This window comes from Hipposideros armiger, unplaced genomic scaffold (genome assembly GCF_001890085.2).
Source record: "Hipposideros armiger isolate ML-2016 unplaced genomic scaffold, ASM189008v1 scaffold_248, whole genome shotgun sequence".
NCBI classification, from domain to species: domain Eukaryota; kingdom Metazoa; phylum Chordata; class Mammalia; order Chiroptera; family Hipposideridae; genus Hipposideros; species Hipposideros armiger.
In genome coordinates, this window is record NW_017731598.1 from 68,248 (window position 1) to 78,694 (window position 10,447).

Genomic DNA, 10,447 nt, shown 5'->3' on the forward strand with positions numbered 1-10,447 from the left:
CTTTTCCCATATGCAACTCTCCTACCCTTCAAAGCTCAAGCCCATCTTCTCCCACTGGTGTTTCCTAACCACTCTAGACCCTGTTTCTTTTTCCTGACATCCATAACATTTAATGGTTTCAAACTTTCATACTTAGATTGAAAAGAAAATTTATGCTACAATAGTTTTCTGGTCAGGCTTGTTTGCTTATTTAAAACGCCTACCTGAAGTAACCAACGGGGCAGAAATTAATTCTTGTTAATTGACCCTCTCCTTGCTTTTGACACCATTGCATGAGAAAACAGGACGGTATTCAGTGAAGACACAGGAATTGAAGAGTAGTAGAATATAAATACGTATTGTAGAGAGAGGGAAAGTGTTCCTGACAGGAGAATAAATGAGCAAAGGTGAGACCATTTAAAACGTACAGAAAAAAAAAAATGAAGAGTATAATCCTCAGCACTTCACCACTTATCGCACTCATGGACAGGTTAGGTTCACTGGGGTATTCACACTGTTGAAATTCTCATAATATCAGCCATCTGGTTTCCAAGGCTTCTGCTGTTTTTATACTTTTCTCCAAACCATTGCAATTTTCCCATTGTTCTTTTTTGTATAAATGGAATAAGAGTGCAATTATGAAATACTTTAGCCCCTTCTATGATCCAAGTATCTTAATTTCTTATTCTGGACTATAATGTTCTAATTTTCTCATCATCTGATCTCTTGAATTGTAGCATAAAGTACATTTGGGGCCACTGTATTTTAGAATGCCTTCTCACATCTATTACCTAAGATTCTCCTTGCATTTCTATTGCTTCCTTTATCTGTACTACCATCTTCTTGTAATCTACCTACTGTTCAGTTCTTAATTAAAAAAAGTTACTCTTGTGAGGTTGAATGGCTGCTTTTGAAACCCAATCAGTAAGATTCTTTTCACATTTCAGTACTTATCTTGATGAGTGCTTACTTAGATGATTCAAGAATTGAGGAGGTTAAAGAGCTGCTTTAGTTTCAGGGAAAACTGTTTGGGAGGGGATAGACAGAAAATACTGATGGTGATACAGTCTTGTGAGTTTTTCTCCTTCATTTATTTTCATTAAAAAAGATAATTGCACGAAAACAAGATTTTTTTTTTTTCTCCTTGGGAGCACACCTGTTCTTTCTGTGACACATGACTTAGAATTTCTTCTTGTCTGTGACATCTGTTATTTCCAATGGAGTCTGGGATAATGTTTCTTGCAGTTAAAAAAAAAAAAAGGTAGGTAGATAACAATTCTAAGCTTAAAAAAATGATAGTCCTAAAACCTTGTATTTAGTTGTGTTGTCAAAAATATTTCATTCATTCATGGAAAGGATACTTTTCTAAGAAAATGGCTGCTAGATGGAGTGAAATCACTTATTGTTCCTACCAATATAAATATATAAGGGGTATGACCAGGAGTCCAAGAATTCAGAGCAGATCGCCTAAGATACCAGAATTGTTGTCTTTATAAATGCTTGAGGATACATCACTTTTTTCCCCCAATTACAGTTGACAATATTATATTAGTTTTAGGTGCATAACATAGACATTTATATATCTTACAAAGTGATCACCCTGATACGGGGACACGACTTTTCATACGTTGTCTCCTAATAAATGGGACATTGAAATACTCTAGTCAATATTTGTTATATAATGAGAACTAAAAACCTCTTTCTCCAGTTTTCAACTTCCCTTTTAAATAAAGACAACTATGTTGCCTAAATAAAAGGAAAATGTAACCTGGTTTGCAAAACCATATCCACGTGATCACTAAGCAATTGTTCTTGTGTTGGGGAGGTCAAAATTCACTTTAGGTTTCTTCTGGCAGCACACAGGAATCTCATTTCTATTCTAGTCTTAAATCTTATCCCTTGCTGTTTTTGTTTCTGTTTTGTTTTTATCTCAACTTGTTCTGTTATTTTATTTCTTTAAGCAAAACTGGGACGGGGAAGGAACTCATTTTCTATAACTCAATCAGCTCTACAATTTGAGGGTGTTGTTCAACCTTTCTATTGACTTGCTAACTTCTATACATAGCTGTAGTCTCAGAAGCAGAATGTACATGAAAATGAGGGAAGGAAGCCAAGACTTATTATTCTTGTACATGGCATGGTAAAAGAGTAAAGAAAAACTATTGGATAACTAGGGTCTATAATTACCCAGCTATATCATTTATCTCATCCATTGTGCCTCAGATGGGGAGGTCTGTTTTCATTACACATTTTTGAAACATCATCTCAGTCTCCTTTATGGGTATCTGGAATTTTGGTCGTTTGATCAACTCGGGGAAGTTCACCATCATCAATATAGTCAATTACTCCAAAAATATTATATCTGATGCCGTACCAGGCACTATATCCATATCCATGCATGGATGTCATTAAATATTGTATACTTCACACAAATATGAATAACTTTTGTTAGAGATTAGGAGAAAGATTATTTGGACTAGATAATTATAGTTCAAAGTAACATTTCATAGTGATCTACATCAAAATAAAAAGAGCCATGGAGTATGTTTTTCAAAATATATAAATGATTTGATATGCTTTGACAGTTCTTTGACATTTTTGACTGTTTAAAACAAATTTTACTTCGTATGAGAAATAATAGGGTTATATAATTCCTGCTTTTCCCTGTTTAAGTTTGTCTTATGATAGGTATAATATAATTTGAAGGTGGTAGAAGGACTGCTATTTGAACATTCCCCTCTTCTTTGCCCCAAGAACATTCATAGTATCTCAAATTTTACTTTTAGAGATTCATTTCTTTTGGTCTTAAATGCTTTTGTGCTATAAGAGTTCTCTATTAAAATGCAAATGCCTCTAGGAGTGGAAACATCTTAATCCAGTAATGAACAACCTGAGGCTCCACATAGCTTTACGTTATGGCCAAGATCTAATTCTGCATAAAAAGAGGTGCAAAAGTTGCCACCTTGTTGCTATTTTTCAAATATTCCCAGATATTAACTTTTCAGTGGATAGAAAGAAGTATCAATTTCCCATTTACACTTTTCTTGTCAATAAAGTAAAGAAAATAAATCATCAGGATATCAATTTTAAGAATAGATCAAGATAAAGACTGGGTCCAAAAAAGTTATCTACATAGTTAAATCTGATTTTAAAGATAAAATTTGAGTTAACATTTTTTTTAAGAAACAACATTATCACTTTATTCAGGAGATAATCTAATACAATACAAAGCTGACACTGAAAAATAGCTGTACATAAAATTATACATTTTCCAGAAGAGAGTCATTGTAAACAAGGAAGAGAAACCAGGAGGATACCTAAATGACTGCAGTGTTTCAAGCAAGTGTCCCCACACTCGCTTGAGTGAAGATGGCCCCAGGTGGAGGAGGTCCTTTTACCAGGAAGAGGAGGAGGCCATGCTGGTGCAGAAGCAGGGCCTCCTGGCCCCACCAATGCTCAGTGATAGGCCTTGTAAAACTCCTGAGTGCTCAGTGCTTGTTCACAGTTGCCTGCCTCTGTGGTGTGTACTCTTTTACCAGCCTGTCAAACTCCAACCCAAGGACATCACAGGTGTCCAGGACCTGTTGCAACTTCTCCCTGTCCTGTTCTTGTAGGTTAATGGCCCCCTCCAGGGGGTTCCACCGAGAGGATGAACTTCCTTTTCTCAGCAGTGTAAGTGGCAGACAAACTCTTTAGCTCCCCCATGCTCAGCTTAGGGATCATGGCACTGCCCTTGATCTCCAGGTACGGGGCATGGACGCAGTCTAGCTCAGACTGAGCCTTCAGCCGGTGGTCCTGAAGCCGCCTCTGCAGCAAGATGAGGCAGCAGAGAAGCACCTGGGAGTAGGTGGCACTCTTCTTCTCCAGCACCACCATCTGCTCCTTCTGCTGGCTCTTGGCACCCTGGCACTGCTGCCTGTCACCCACCAGGACTTCTGCCAGTTTCTGCACCTTTGCTGCCTTCAGAGTTTCTGAATCCCAGTGGGGATCATGAGAGCAGAACAGAGTGAAACATTTCTACTTGAGCCAAGCTCTCACCCACACGAAATCCTCTGAGGGTGGCATGAGCTCCAGTAGGTCTGCTTTCTCCAGTCCTAGCAGTGGAGGCATCTCTCCCTCCTGGCTAGGACCTAAGTGCTGCGTCAGTTCAGTCACGGGAGAACCGCTGCTCAAGGGTCTCCTGAAAGTTTTTATCCTCAGAAGTTAAATTTGTGTCTTGTGTCTTCCCATGGTAGTCCACAAGCAGCTCTTGAATGACTGTAAAATCTCAGACCCCAGCCATGTTTTCTTAGGCACTGGAACTTCCTTCCAGGCCTGAACCTGTTCCTCTGCCAGGCAGATGCTTAAGCCACTCTCATCCACGTGTTGTGAGAGACTTGGCAGCAGGTTGCTGAAATGTGGGTTATGGAACAGGTCCTCTTCATTCAGATTACAAGGAGGAAGCTGTTTGCTTGGTGGAGTATTTCCATCCCTTCTGCAGGTGAGCAGAAATCAAATGCCATTTGATTTTCTTGAGATTGTTAACTGTACCTCATGGGGCCGCTGAAGCTCCGGAGGCTGTGTGGAGCGAGCTGGGGCAGGCTGGAGGGGGCAGGCTGGCTGTCAGCATCCACACCGGAGACCCCGCCCCTGCCGGCTGGAACGTCTCACTCAGGCATGTTATAAGGGCAGGGGTGGGTGTGGGGGGGTGGGGTGAGTTAACTTTTGATATGAAATCTTTGCTTTTCTCAAGATTTCATTTACCAAAAAATAAGTTATATATACATAATTAAGAAAGGTATACTATATTAGTTAAATTCAATAATAGTTCATTATGGAAGACTGATATTCAAAATAACCACACGTTCTTAAATTTGTATGATTTGATATGGTTGCAGGACTTCTGTTCAAATGTGAATTTGAATTTTTATATATGCTGAATAATTAGAATTATATTCAATAAATTCAGCTGAACAACAACAACAAAAGATTGGGTCCATACCAATGGAAAAAAACAATAACAAAATCTAAGACATTAAGAGAATCCTGATATATAAAAAGTAGATGGATTGGGCCTGATGAAACCTGTTTCAGTATAATCACAGTATAAAGCATGATCAGGAGATAATCACAGGCACAGAGAAATAGCGAGCTCAAAGTGAACCCATGCAACAAAACAAAAGCAAAAAAAGGCTAACAAAATAAAATGGGTTCCTGCAATAATCCATCAGGGCTATTTATTAAAGAACTATATTTAAAGTAAATAAAGCTAAATAGTCTCTACACACACACACACACACACACACACACACACACACACACACACACACACACTGTGTCCAGACAATCCTAAAAGTAAGTCCGAAGAAAAGACTTTGTGGCAGAAGTGAGAGTCTCAGGCTGGATTTGAATAAGAGCTGTAAGACAGGTAGGTAACAAATAGAAAGAAAAGAGAATTGGCTGAAGCGGAGGGGGAGGACAGAAACAGCTAGAATGAGAACTCAGATGCTAATATTCTTCCGTTACCAAACTGTACATGTAAAATAATTACGGAAATGGGAATTTCTGCAAGTCAGTTCAAATGTCCCAAATGTCTGCCATAACTAGTCCTTGCTCACTTAACCTGAGAAAGAAATGAGTTCATTTCTGTATTTTCTGACCTCATCAAATATTCAGCAAACTTCTATTTTTGCATGGACAAAGCCAGTTTTGAAAAATACATGAAAGGCCTCTTTGGGGATTGGAGTCCTAATGTTGGCCCTGTATCTTCTTGTTTTAAATCGTAGTATGATGAATAATTCTGGTGGTAACGACTGAACCTCCGTATTTATAGAAAACTGACATTTCTTGAACACAAAATTGTTCCTGTTTCTATGTTAATGAAGCTCTGTATTTAGGTGCTGTGGCTTCTGTTCATTTTACTTGCTCTGTCTTGTTTAACTAAAAAACGTTGCATCACCAATTTTCACCCTTTCCCACCCCACCCTCCAGACTCTGGACAGTCTCTGGAGGGATTTTGCTCCTGCACAAAGAATAGTTTCCTTTCTTATGTCTCTCACCACTCAACATGCTTATTTTGTTCTTACTGGATGATACAATTATAAATATCTTACAATCAAGTAAACTTGGTATGTCAAACTAAAATAAAGAGGGACATATGTGTGTATTTTATCTCCCTCCTCTCTTCCTCACACACAGCACTTGCCTTTGGAACATTTTCCTTCTTGACATGAGTCTTGCCAGTGTTTTCTGTTTCTGGCAGAACATAAAACCTGACAGGGAAGAGGCTGCCTCTCCTTTGAAGATAACTTCTGTCTGAATCAGCTCAGGCTGCCATAACGAGGTACAATAGATTGGGTGGCTTCAACAACAGACATTTATTTCTCACAGGCCTGGATGCTGGGAAGTCCAAGATCAGGGAGCAGGCAGATTTGGTTTTTTGGTGACAGCTCCCTTCCTGGCTTGCAGATGGCTGCTTTCTCAGTGTATTCACACGGACTTTCCTTGGCATATGTACCCCCGAGACAAAAAGAGACCTCTTTTGCCCCTCTTCCTCCTCCCCTCCTCCTCGTCCAGTCCTCCTCCTCCCTGTCCCCCTCTCCCTCTCCCTCCTGCTCCTCCTCCTCCTCCTTTGGCCATCAATCCTATGGGATCAGGACCCTCCCCCCCCCATGATTTCATTTAATCTTAATTACCCCCTAAACGCCTTATCTCTGAACACACTCACATTGGTATTAGGACTTCAACATATGAGATCTGAGGGGGAAACAATTCAGTCCACACCAATTTCGATCTGTGCAACACAGCACTGTGCTTCCCAAACATCTTTTTCAAATAATTTTTTGAGCATTTTGATTTTGTGCAGAACCAGGTATATGTGGAAGGAAGGGGGCCAATTCAATTCAAATCCCTTTCTCTCTAAATATTCCCAAAACTCTCCTCTGAGATTCTTTTTTTCTTATTTTTAATATTTTGTTAGTATCTTGACTATGTCCTCCCTTCTATGACTCTAGCTTCTAGAGCAGATATTACCTGTACTCCCTCGCTGAGAAGTTAATCATGTACTGCCTTATGACTATTATACTATGAGGTGAACTGCTTTTAAATCTTTTTCTGAATACATATCTATCTATCTATATCTATATCTATATCTATATCTATATTTCTTGCTTCTCAATAGGATTCTAAGCCACTATAGTCAACATGGCATCCTGTACTGCCACAATGTCCCTTATAGTTTCCAGGTATAATGATGCCCAGCATGAAGGTGATTCGTGTTTTCTTCCTGCATGCTTTAATCCACAGACACTTAATGATCCTACAACGATGCAAAGAAAATGAAGTGCAAAGGTTTAAGATAGAAAGATGGTGGAGATAATTTTTAAGATACTTCTTATCTTTAAGAGCTGAATAAGTGAGAAGAAAGGTATAATTCATTCTTGTACAACTTTTCCCAAATCAGTGTCTCATGGAACTTTTTTTGTCATGGGTAGGGTTTCCTGAAGCAGATGCTTAGATAGAGTTTGGAGTTCAGGGTGTTGTTAATTAGTGATCAATATCTGTGAAAGACGCATGGTCATTTAGTATCCTATAACTTATCTTTTAGTTATACCAGATGTCCCAAAACACCCTTGCACGCTAGATGACTAAAAACTATATGACAGGCCCCTGAATCTTCATAGGGCCCATCTCCTATCTTCTAGGGCTCACATGTCTTACCAAAGCTTCCAGTGTGCTAACCATTTCTTGTTCATATGTGCCAAATTAGCAGAGTAGAGTGATATTCATCACTCATATATATTTCTCAACCAGTGTCCTGACCTCAGAGTAACACACTTACATTGGTTGGACATTCAACCTCCTCTGGAGCTCGGCCACTATGACTATTGAATCTGAGGCCTGGTCCTCAACTTTCCTTTCTCCCCCACTTCAGAAAATGAGAGTATCTTCATAAGCTACCCGGGAGTCCCTCTGACTTTCAAAATTGGTTTTCAATTGCCTGATAACAAACCACAGCTTTTTGTTATGTTTTTCTTTAGGGGTACTGGTGGTGCTTAGCAATAGCCATTCCATCCCATCATCTACAGAGACACGATTTCCTCTGGATTTCTCAAACACCTGATAAATCACACCAGCTGTTGCATTCTTTACCACCAGTTCAACATCCCAATTCACCACGGGTGAGAATTTGTACAATTCAACTGCCATCTGTTGCCAGTGAATCCCTCTGTGCTTCCCATACAACCAGTCATGGGGTCTCCATTGCCTGCTGGCAGTCATCTAGCTCTAAAATCTTATATCATTACCTGTTTTCTTGGACCACTCCTGGCAACAAGTTCACAAATGAGGTCCTCTGGAAAGAGTTCTGAGATGGAGCATGGTGTTCAAGGTATTTATTGGGATCAAGCCTGTGGGAGAAAAGGAGAGGAAGCAGGATTAAGCAGAGGAAAAGTGAAACTGCTACTCAGCCCCCCAAAAACCTCATTTAACTGCATGGGAGCTTTGGAGCATATACAGCTAGTCACAGTATCTTAAGTTTGGCCAACATGGCTAGGCCCTTGTACACGTGCCTCAGTAAGCCACTGGATGTGGGCCCACTCCCCTCCTGATGACTGGAAATGGTATACCATCCTGCAAGGCTCTCTGTGGCTGAGGCAAACCCTGAAGGAGCTGACAGCTGTGGCAAGAAGGCCTTACCTGAAGAGAAATCTGGATAGCACATCTGAATCCGCTACAACTAACTGTTCTGCAGGATGTTAACAGAAGTGCTGAGAAATAACATTTTCAAATTGTAATTGCTCAGTTAAATAAATGTAAACTGATTTCTTTATGACAGAACCTTTCGGAGCCTTTATAAGGCTAATATGGATTGTGAATTCCTAGAAAGGAAGAAAAATTCTTCCAAGATGCTTTTATTCAGTTTATACCAGTTGGGGAAAACACTGATCTATTCTGATATTTTTTTTCTTACAATAATAGAGTCTCAGGTAAAGTCCTATTCCTGTGGAAAATATAGTCACAATTAAATATATTAGGAATGCACCACTTTCCAACACATAAAGAATGGTTTTATAGTCATAGAAGAAGCAAGCTCTGGGTGTAGCTATCATTCTTATGATTCCTTTTGAGATGTGGTCTTCTACTGATTAGCAATTTCAATTTATTGTTTAAATAATACATTTAGCTGTGCTAGCCACAGCTAAAGGGCTTAAAGTACTAGTTTACAAAATTCATCAGTTGTGTTAATCCAATGAATTAGTACTTCCTCAGAAGAAATGGATTGAGAGGTGAGCCCTGCTATGCTTGGAGGACATCATCAAAAATATGTCAAAGGAGAAAGAGGGAGTAACCGATGTCCTATACTAACTATCTCAAGCTCAGCATTTTTCTTCACAAATGAGGATCCCCATGTGATGTTATATTTTAAGTGCTCACAAGGTCTTTTGGGTATGTCTTGGTCTCTGATTGTGGAAGAAGAAAAAAAAGTCTTTTTATGAAAAATATTTAAGAAGGAACCCATTTTTGTTTTCTTTCACTAAGATAGGCAAAAATATTTGCAATGAAAGTTGAAAACAATTGAAGAGGTCTGAATTCACTTAACTGTTTATGGGATCTTCTGTGCATAGTAGCAACATATATTCAGCCTCTGTGGGCTCGTCTTAGAAGGAAATGCTATAGCAGTTCAGAGTGAATGCTTACCTATGGTTTACACTAATGCATTATACCTCAGTAAAAACTATGTCTTGTCCTGGAAATAATATGAATGTTCTGATACAACTTTACCTCCGATGGCTCTCACTTGACCCTGTACAATTTACATAAGGAGCTGGCTGAGTTTCAGTTCCCTCCTGAGTAAAATGGAGATTGTTTGTAAGAATGAGTATTATTTGTAAGAACTAGAAGCCCTGCATGTGTTGAATATAGTTCCCTGCCCAGCAACCAGTAGGCATTCAGTAAATGGTGGTAGTTATTGTTATCAGCACAAATGTTGAGGTTACTATTCCTCCTCCTTGTTCTCAAAATCCCTGTTTGATTTTAAAATCAGAAAATGTAAGTAGACAGTGATTATCTAACTCTATTGGATTCATTATGTATACTTAAATAATGTGAAGTGACACAATGACAAACACTATTTCTTTTGGCAAAGATCTAGCCATTGCATTTTGCTGAAATGACAAATAGCTATTGCATGCATGACGTCAGTGAAGCTTTTAAACAAATTGCCCTCCAGTAATCACAAACAGAACACCAGCCCTACTGCTGCAAGTATTTTTTTGTTTGTTTGTAATTATTTGTAATGGAAACAGTGTAATAGGAGCTCTTATGGTGCCTTCCATAAGTGCTAATTAAATTACATGGTGAATACATGTGCAATTGATTTAAATGCCTTAAATCCTTTTCAGCATTGTTATGAATAAATGCACATATGCGTACAGATCCTAATGTGGTACTTTATTTCATTATCCTGAGTAGTTTGCTTTCTATGTCT

The 10,447-nt window shown here is 39.0% G+C and overlaps 1 pseudogene; it reads right to left on the reverse strand.

Annotated features, from left to right (window-relative positions):
- Positions 1 to 3,404: 3,404 nt before the first annotated feature.
- On the reverse strand, positions 3,405 to 4,481 carry LOC109389895 (HAUS augmin-like complex subunit 4 pseudogene; annotated as a pseudogene).
- Positions 4,482 to 10,447: the final 5,966 nt, after the last annotated feature.